Source organism: Anneissia japonica, unplaced genomic scaffold, assembly GCF_011630105.1.
Source record: "Anneissia japonica isolate Jap-2015-1 unplaced genomic scaffold, ASM1163010v1 scaffold234_len1672027_cov178, whole genome shotgun sequence".
Taxonomy (NCBI): domain Eukaryota; kingdom Metazoa; phylum Echinodermata; class Crinoidea; order Comatulida; family Comatulidae; genus Anneissia; species Anneissia japonica.
In genome coordinates this window covers 105,587-115,198 of record NW_022738761.1, presented here as the reverse complement: position 1 = coordinate 115,198, position 9,612 = coordinate 105,587, and positions in this window count along the sequence as shown.

The following is a 9,612-nucleotide window of genomic DNA, read 5'->3' as shown; positions in this document are numbered from 1 at the left end:
CGCGCTTTTCCTTACTCTTTGTGCTTTTCCCAGAAAGCGTTTTTAGTACTTGTAGGCCTAGGTAATTATGCAAAACCCAGGCCTAACTAAAAAATTCAAATTGTCATAGTATGTAACTCAAGTTAAAATAACACTTTTCATTTCTCGTGCAGCTTAATGAAATATTATATGTCATTTTAAACGACCCATTGATATTAACATGGTAACATCATGGACCTATCAACATCAATGTATTTTTTAAAATTAGACAGCGACGTTCTCTCAGACGTTGTTTTGTAGACGTTTATCTGTTGATGACCTTTTGACCTCCTGAATTCTGCAATGAGATTTTCGGGTCGATTCAGCCGAGACGGCCCGAGTGGAGTTTCGTGTAAATGTTTCGTACGGGGGAAAAATCGCTTCCGGGAGTCGTTAATGACATTAGGGGCGCTCTATAAAGCCAGTTTTCCACTTGGCGAATTTATTCGCGCGAATGGAAAGCGGCGGTGTATGCACATGCGCATTCTCATTTCTATCGGAGTTTTTGCTAGCGAAAAAATGCGCAACCAATAAGAATTCAGGAAGCGAACCGACGCTTTGATTCGCGCGAATAAATTCGCCCAGTGGAAAACGAGCTTTAAGAGGAAAAAGTGTAGGTACCAAACGAAGGGCCACGCCCACCTCAGGCCAATTATGATTGGGGCTGAGGTGATAACATTTTTTAGAATAGGCACCTTTAGAAGCCCGGAAATGGCACTGTCAGATTACAAAAAATAATTGGCAACCAAAGTTTAGGCCTACAGTAAATAAAACAAAAAGATTAGTTTTAGTGAATTTCCGGGCGATTTTTGATGTTTGCAGGAGACCATATCCTGAATTAGCTGTTTCAGAGGTACATTTCGCGTCGGCCTGCTGGACTCCAATCAGCCTTGCATTCAGGTTTACAGAGGCGAGGTTTCATTTAGTATGGAAATCAACTTTTTTTAAAAAAATATATAACATGTGAATATACATGAGGAACACACGATTAGTACATCTCTAATCGCAATGCCTTTCTTGTTTCATAGTACAATCCACTCCCTCAATATGTACTAGAATGCATAATGATAGTGATAACGTATCACTCAAAATAAAAATGTTGGTATTAGAAAATTTGTATGCGAACAGTAACATTTTTGATGAAGAGAATTAAAAGAAGCTTCTGTGATAAAAGAAACTATTACCAACATTTTTATTTAAAAAATGAACAATATATTTTACATCTTCATATAGGCCTATCACAGGACAAACCATAGTACCACAGTGTATAAAGTGCCGTACATAATAAAAGTTCATTAAAACTTATATATTATAGGTTCATTCGGTGTATACCCCAAGAATAACCCACGAAAGCCTGGAGAAGACTTATTTCAAATGGGGTCCAATTGGTGGTGATTGGGCAGTACACTGGAGACAATTCCCTATTTTCCGCAAAGTTTAGGTCAACTGGTACTGTTCTTTAACGTGGCCATATGCTGATATTTCATATGGGATGGCTAAAAAAGGTCTCATACGAAAGATGGTGCGCTATTGAAAGTATGCATTTCAGCCCTTCAGCTAAACACAAGGAGAGCAGGAATATAAAATTAAATATACAAATAAATATATATATATACATATATACACAAACAATATATTAAAAAAAATAAATAATTAGAAAAATAAATATATAAACATAAATATATATATATATAAATACATATACAAATAAATATATAAATATACATATAAATAAATATACAAATAATTATACAAACAAATATATAAATAAATATATAAATAATTACAGTATATTTATAAAATACAATATATATATATATAAATTAATATATATATATATATATATATATATATATACAAATAAGTATATAAAAATAAGTCCAAAAGCGTATGTACTGTGCATGACTGGACTACACAGGCAAAGCTCCCCGGTGTGTCATTCATTTGCATTTACTAGGCTAAAAATATGGTCTAGGCCAACACTGAATAATCTGAAATAAAAAAAAGATTTAAAATGTATGGCTCGCATGACTTGAGCATTGGCTCGCATGACTCGCTCGCACTTTGGCACTACTCCGCGTTTGGTCGGCTCTAAAGCTAAATAGGCGACTAGGTTTCGTATGCACAGGAAATCTAGAAATTTGTATATTAGTCTATAAACGGGTGCTCATGGGCGGGAAGGGGAATATAAAAAAATATTATTATAAACACATTGAGCAATAAAAGGAAAAGAAAAGCATCTGTGACTGTTGTCCTTTATTGGTAAAAGCTAACAAAAGTGCATCAAATTCACAATAAAACTCTGATACATAATATTATTATTATTATTATTATTATTATTATTATTCTAAGCACATAGTGCAATAAAAAGAGAAGAAAAGCATTTTTGAACGTTGCTGCTGCTAAACAATTGTGCGTCAAATTCACATAAAAATGTTTGCTTGTCTGGTAAAAACACATAGATATACATTCATAAAAATCATGCAGTTGGTATATTAACTCAGATATATAATATTGATAATGTAGTATTGTATACAAAAGATATTCTCACAAACAGCAAATATATTGTCAACAAGAATATTATTATTATTACTGTATTATTAATTTTTATTTATTTTTTTCCAGTTAATTTTCATTGTTCTCACTTCACGTTTTTTGCCAGTTTTCTCATTGCCATGCAAAAAATGTAGACATGCATTTATATACTTGCTGATTAACTTGCTCTTTTTATATCATGGCATTGGGCAAAATGGTAATCACTAATAACATTTTATACTTTATTGAGAATGAATTTCTTAACATTTTTTTGTTTCTTGAAGTACCCCTCTGTTTTTGTAAATACAGTTTCAATTTGCATCAGCATATCAAACACTTTACTTGTTACCTTAACTAAACACCCTTCCTATACTCTTTTACTCTTTTTTACCTGGAAATAGTACCTCATACGTTTAATCAGTACATTAAATTTTAATATAAACATAATGACGTTAACGAATAAATAACAATAATTCAAACATGTAAATAAATAACAATAATTCAAACATGTACATCACTACTGCAATAATACGATTAATATTTTTCAATCTTATAATCAATTCTATATAGCCGGAGTTAGTTTAGACCTAGGCAAACCTTTGCTAAAAAGTACACTTTCTCTATCAAAATGCTTCTTCTATGAATGGAATGACCTGTTCGAAGCACGAACTCTTGTAGTCTAAACCCAGTACCGTTACGATTTTTAATCGTACGAGAAATCCACTCACGTACAGTAGTTGTGATCTAGGCCAATTGAGGTTAGTGTTGTTGTCCGGTCTGGTCCTTTCGCCTTGTCGATGGATAAATATTTCCTTTTCGTTGGAGATTTTCTGCTCTGTTTTCTAGGATTATGCCAAAAAATTGTTGGTACTGCAGTAGCCTTTAATCTCCTCTGCTCATCCACTTCCATACGCTTATTCTCAAATTGAATTTTTTTTCAAAATGACCCTACGAAGTACATACAATGTTAAATTAATTATTTTATATTGTTATACTACAAATTACTAATTTAATTTACACACAGCAGTAATAAATAATAGATACACATTCTTTTTCATGCACACAATGCACTTCTTCAGGTGAATGAAATGCTACCTGTTTATGTTAATACCTATGTTCGTTGGTATCATTTCTAGACTCTCTTCATTTATTCCCTGTAATGGTGCACCTTCTTCGTATTCTCTACTGCTCTCTCATTCTTCCTTACTTGAACTACTGTAACATTGTTTGGGGCAATACATATCCATCTAACATCAACAAACTTCAAAAAAGGCTATCAGGATCATATCTGGCTCTCCACCACGGTCTCAATCTTCCCATCTATTTTCCAATCTTAGTCTTCTGAAACTACACGATATTAATTTAATCCAGCAAGGTATATTTGTATACTCCGCCATGCATTCGATCCTCCCCAAACATTTAAGTAACATGTTTATGCCTAATTCTTCTTTTCACAATTATTGTACACGATCTCTAATGTATATCACTCACGCTGATGAAGTCCACAGGAGTGGACGAAATATTCGTGTTTAATAAATTATGTTCCAAAAATACGTCAACTTGACTTTTGTTTTCNNNNTATAATTATAAAGTAAAAATTAAATAGTTTCATATTTTACATGTATATATATATATATATTGGCATTCGCTTTATAACAAGCGTAATTGACATAATATATTATGTAATATATTAAGCGTAATATTACTTTTCTATAAGAATTTAACAGCGTAAAACAATCTTAATCTGATGTATATGTTTCAATTAGTAGTGTTTCAACGAATGGTTTACAAAAATTTAACCTTATACCGAATCTTTCCAATGTCGCGGTCGTCCTTAACTTTATCTTCTCGCTTATGTTTGAAGTATTTGTTGAAATTAACAACAAATACCTTTTCACAAACAGATATAATATCAATAACATTTTCTGTCGGCATTATTAGTGACCCGAAATCATTTTGTTCGTTGGCTGGGGTGTAGGACTTCAAATGCGTAAAAGATTGTGTTGAGTCTTTTATGTTCTATCAGTGTCTTGAAGAGCGCGTTTGCAAGTTTCACAATTATGTTTTGCAGCAATTTTCTTAACTATATAACCACCTACATATACTAACGTTGTACTGGGTTCGATGGGAATAAATATGGTCCCGGCCCAGTGAGTGTCAACACGTATAATAATAATCACACGGCCAACTGTTGGATTCCATGCAATTAATTAAGCACGGTAAAAACTATAAATAAAATAACAAGTTATAATTAGAACGAGTACATTACTTCTACTAATCACCATATCACGTTTTATCACAATAATACGATCAGTCCTAGTGACGCTATTATAATAATAGGCCTATACCTACATACGTATTATACTAGCGTACTTCACTATCGGCGTTTACTTATATTTTATGGGCGTATATCTTATCGTTAATACTGCCTACATTATATACATACATATAATATCTTATCGTTCATGTTGTCTGCATATATTAACAATATAACATTTAATTATATACATTACTTACACGACTGTTCAGGCGATATGTGTCTGATACCTATAGCTGTAGCGAATACATGCGTGCGCGATGACGCTATCGAATTTCCGTTACAAACTTGTTTAATACAGGTAGCTCGAAGTTCTCTAAACAACACTCGTCAATATTGTCGTCTAGGACGACAATGTGCTCGCAGCATTTATTTTGATTTGAAATTTGTGATTTCGTTTGCATGCGGTGATGGGATTGAGCTGTACTATAGTCAATTAAACTTGCTTATCATCATCAGCGATGCAATTTTGATTCCCTAGAGGGATCAATATTCGATTACACATGATCTCTTTAAGTGCTGCCCGATAGTCGACGGCCGTTGGATTATACCTGTGCCACCTCTCCCTCTGATGACTGATAATAAGTTTTCCAGCAATCTTGATTTAGTCTTCCCGTTAATATAAATTGGAAGTGGTGGTCTTTTGTTAACTCTTTGTGAAGCCCTAACATTGTACTGATACTTAAGGTCCAGCCATTTATGCAGGATGAACCTTCAGCTACCGACCTTGAAGATATCCACTCCAGGCATTCCTTCCAGAATTCTACATGAACCGAGTTTGGTGTGTCTGCTCGTCTATACAGATTCTTATCAAACATATGTCTTGAATTAAATGAATCAAATAATTTGTCCATTTTGCTGATGAAATTCGCGGTGTGAACCGCATCTGGTGGGAGTTTTCCGAGGGAGGCATACGAATAAGGCATATATATTGTGATCGACACCATGATGATTGTGCACAAAGTAAACATTGATCTTATTAATACCTACCACTTGTCAAACATCTTTCTGTTATTAGAACCCTGGTCAGCAACTATTGCCTTGACCAGCAATCCAGCCCCCAAAAGCCTATACACTCACGTAATAGTAGTGTGTATCCCCAGATGTCGCTCCACTTGCTAGATAGTATCCGAGGGGTTGTTTCTATTTTGATGTCATACCCCGGACCATGAATAGAAGTGCTTGCGTAGCCACATGTTTCGATCTTCCGATGTTACCGAAATCCTCCAAACCTTCCATACAATCCTTATGCCGATTGTAGCTTATGGCAGCTTTTAAGCTCATCTCGTCTAAGGCCAATGCGCACACACGTTCTCATTCACTAAAATTGGCGCACCGTACTTTTATAGACGAGAAAGTTGCATCATTAAACCTAGACTTTAACTGGATTCCTTGTAACCATTTTTTTAACGGTTTTGGTTGTGGCAGAGAAAATATTTTCCTACAAAACTTATAGTCTCAGGGACCCAGAAAGTGTAACGCCATCGAAAATAAGCGGTCTTTAGCAGTGTATCGACGGCCTTTCGGTCTTTTTTTGCCATTCTGTAACTGACCGGAAAAAAATTTAGGGCCTTGCCATTCATGTAGGACTTAGCTTGCCTAATGATATTTTCGATTGCATCACCTCCCCCTAATTTGATGATAGAAGACTGCAGCTTCTTTACTTTGGCTTTGAGCCGACATGCCTTCACTCGATATTTTCTAGCGATTCTTGAAGTTGACTTGCATGTTTGTCTAGCTGTCGTTTTAATGGAGGACTTGCCTATAAAATAAAATTGGTTTAAAGAATCAATATATTTAAATCAATAAATTAATCATTCAATTTAAATTAATGAATCAATCATAAAAGGCCTATTATTAAAGAATGACTTCATATGCCGCCTTGTAATTAATTACAATTAGGCCTACGCAATTTTCTAATCACACCGGTTACTCACTTGGTGTTTTGTATACATCACCCGTGGTCGTATCTTGCTCTGATGCTGAAGTATCAATGCAAGGATGCGACATGGAATAAGTATGATCGCATAGTAAGCGTGGTATAGGTATATTAAATTGTATAAATTATTTTCTTTACTCACTTGATTTACATGAAGTCACTAGTTCCCCTTCTTGCACATTTTTTGGTGACTTTTCTTTACTTAAATCTATCTTCATGCTTGAATCGGGGTTGTCTGGATAGATTTGAGATAAACGCTTTATTGTGTCATCTTTAGGTGGTCTTTGAATATCAGTTTTCTTGTAAATAATACTTGCGAATCTTCAAAATGAAGGTTGCACAAGAAGCAGTTTTGTATGTAGGTGTATGGTTTCTGCATTAAATCTACACGTCTTGTATTTTGGAGCCATTTAGCACATCTGTTAAATATGATTCAAATTTAGCCATTTTTAAAAGTGTGTTGAGTCGTTTACTTTTTTTTAATTAAAATGTTTTATATATGCCTAGGGCCTACAGATTTATAAATATAGTTAATAGTTAATGAAATGCAGTTATATGCCTAATAATCAACAACTAATTTATTAGTCAATGCACATAATCTAGTTGAGAGTTATAATGGCAATGCTTGAAAAAAAATCAAATTAAGAAAATATCACAATTATATTTTATCTTCTAGCATGAAATGAGTTCAGCATCAAATACTACAAATCAATATATACCCGTCTGTACTGTATTATTTGCATTACTAATAAACTCTGGGCCTAGGCCTAAATAATATTACTAATTATCACATTGCTGATTGAAACATTTTACCTGTTCTTGTCCTTCGGAAATTTGTAAAATTTAAGGTCAGGATCTGCCTTTGAATTGCTTTTGCACACCGCACAATATTTTCCTCCACAAAACCTTATTTCATTAATTAATTAATTCATAGTTGTTTCTTACTTTTTACTCGTTCGGTAATGTGTTCGCGTCACGCCAAAATTCGTTACCAAGTGCGTTAATTGCTTGGTTAATTGTTTTAAAGGGATGGCGCATTGTAAATCAAAGGTACCATTGCAAAGGTAAAGTCGCGCGGTGTACGTTATGGTCAGAGCGGTCAAGGGTCAAAAGTTTCAAATTTAGCAAGAGGGGGCCATTCATGCCTTATTACAGAATTTGCACGCGTAAATCGCGGAGAACACTATCTTGTGTTTATAAGTAATAAACCAGCAATGGCTCTGCTAACTACCAGAGCCGTAGATAGAGATGAGCTCTAGATTTCACGGGATTCGATATACGCGCGTGTGATTGGGTGGATCGCAATCACATGACTTACACCGGCCATGTTGTCACCAAAACAAAACATTAAAGCTATACGCGCGCATGAGCCTGGGCTGTTTGGTAACGACATGGCGTCCATGCGCCAAGTTGGCCAAACTCTCTCTATCTAGGTCGGCACTAGATTCCATCCCTCAAAAAGACATGACGTCACACTATACATTCGCCTATCATCGGAGGCAGCACCCGAGCGGTTTCCGAAGCGACGGCACTTTGACAGGTTAAGAAAGACGATACGTGTAGTGTTTGTAGTGTTTGTCATTTTGATCTAGGCCTAGGCTTATGCAGTTAATATTTTTGTCTGTTGAATGTTATATAGTGGATAACTGTTATATGTGGTTTGTTATCTGTTTTGTACACCTCTAGGCCTATATTTTGTATAGAATTGTTTTGTGTTTGTGTTTTATACAGCAACTTTTGTTAATGTAATTTATAATAATGAATATGGTTTTTATAAAGAATTTAAATAGGCCTACTGTAAATCATTTGTAAATATTAATAAAAACATTGTTTTTAATTATTATATATTAAATATACAGTATTAAGCTTCCTTATAAGAATTGTTTAAATAAATAATCCTTCCATTTAACATTATCATGATTGATTTAAATCCTAAACACAGCACACAACAGAAAGTTTTTAATACAGTATATTAAATGTATTAACCTTCCTTATGTTAAGTATAAATCATATATGCAATTGCATTTATAGTCATCTTAAAATTCTAAATACAGTAAACCTGTTGGCCTCTAGTTGAGTTGTGTGCTTTTGAATACATTTTAATTGTTCAATTGTTTATGCTTTATATAATGTACAGTAATATTTACTAAATTGCATATATTTTGAGAATGTAAGAATGTATATAATTTTATGTTTTAAGACGTATACAAGTCTTAAACTGGCAACATCTGGGGACGGTGGAAGTAGGGTTTTTTATTTGGAAGGTGGACACTACGTCTATCTACTACGCCTAGTAGGCTAGCCTAAGCTTTTAAGTAGGCCTCTAGGGCTAGGCCTAGCCTAGCATAGGATAGGAAGGGCCACCTCCAAAGCCGAAGTCTTTAAAACTGACTTGACACACGAAAGTTTGGTTGTGGTCTCTAATTCATATCGTTTTATTAAATCCAATGCTGCTTCCACTAATTCGACATCATAGCCCAAATACTTGTTTTTTGAGCCTTGAAATTTGTTTGGCCATGTGCACGGGTCACTATCATTACTATCAGTATCATCTGCCATGCTTGTGAATCCATGATCCCTTCCATTGAAGAGCCAATCTGGTCGGAGATGATCGGAGAAACAACTTTTGTGAAAACAACCGAAGATACACGACATGTGACATCATGTCATTTTGAGGGATGGAATCTATGGAACGCCGTTACTGCCTTTGGTGGCTCTTTTAAGTTCGGCGCATTTGCTATTCGGCCCTTTTAACATTACGTTCGGTGCTTTTACATTACGTTCGGTGCTTTTTACATTACAT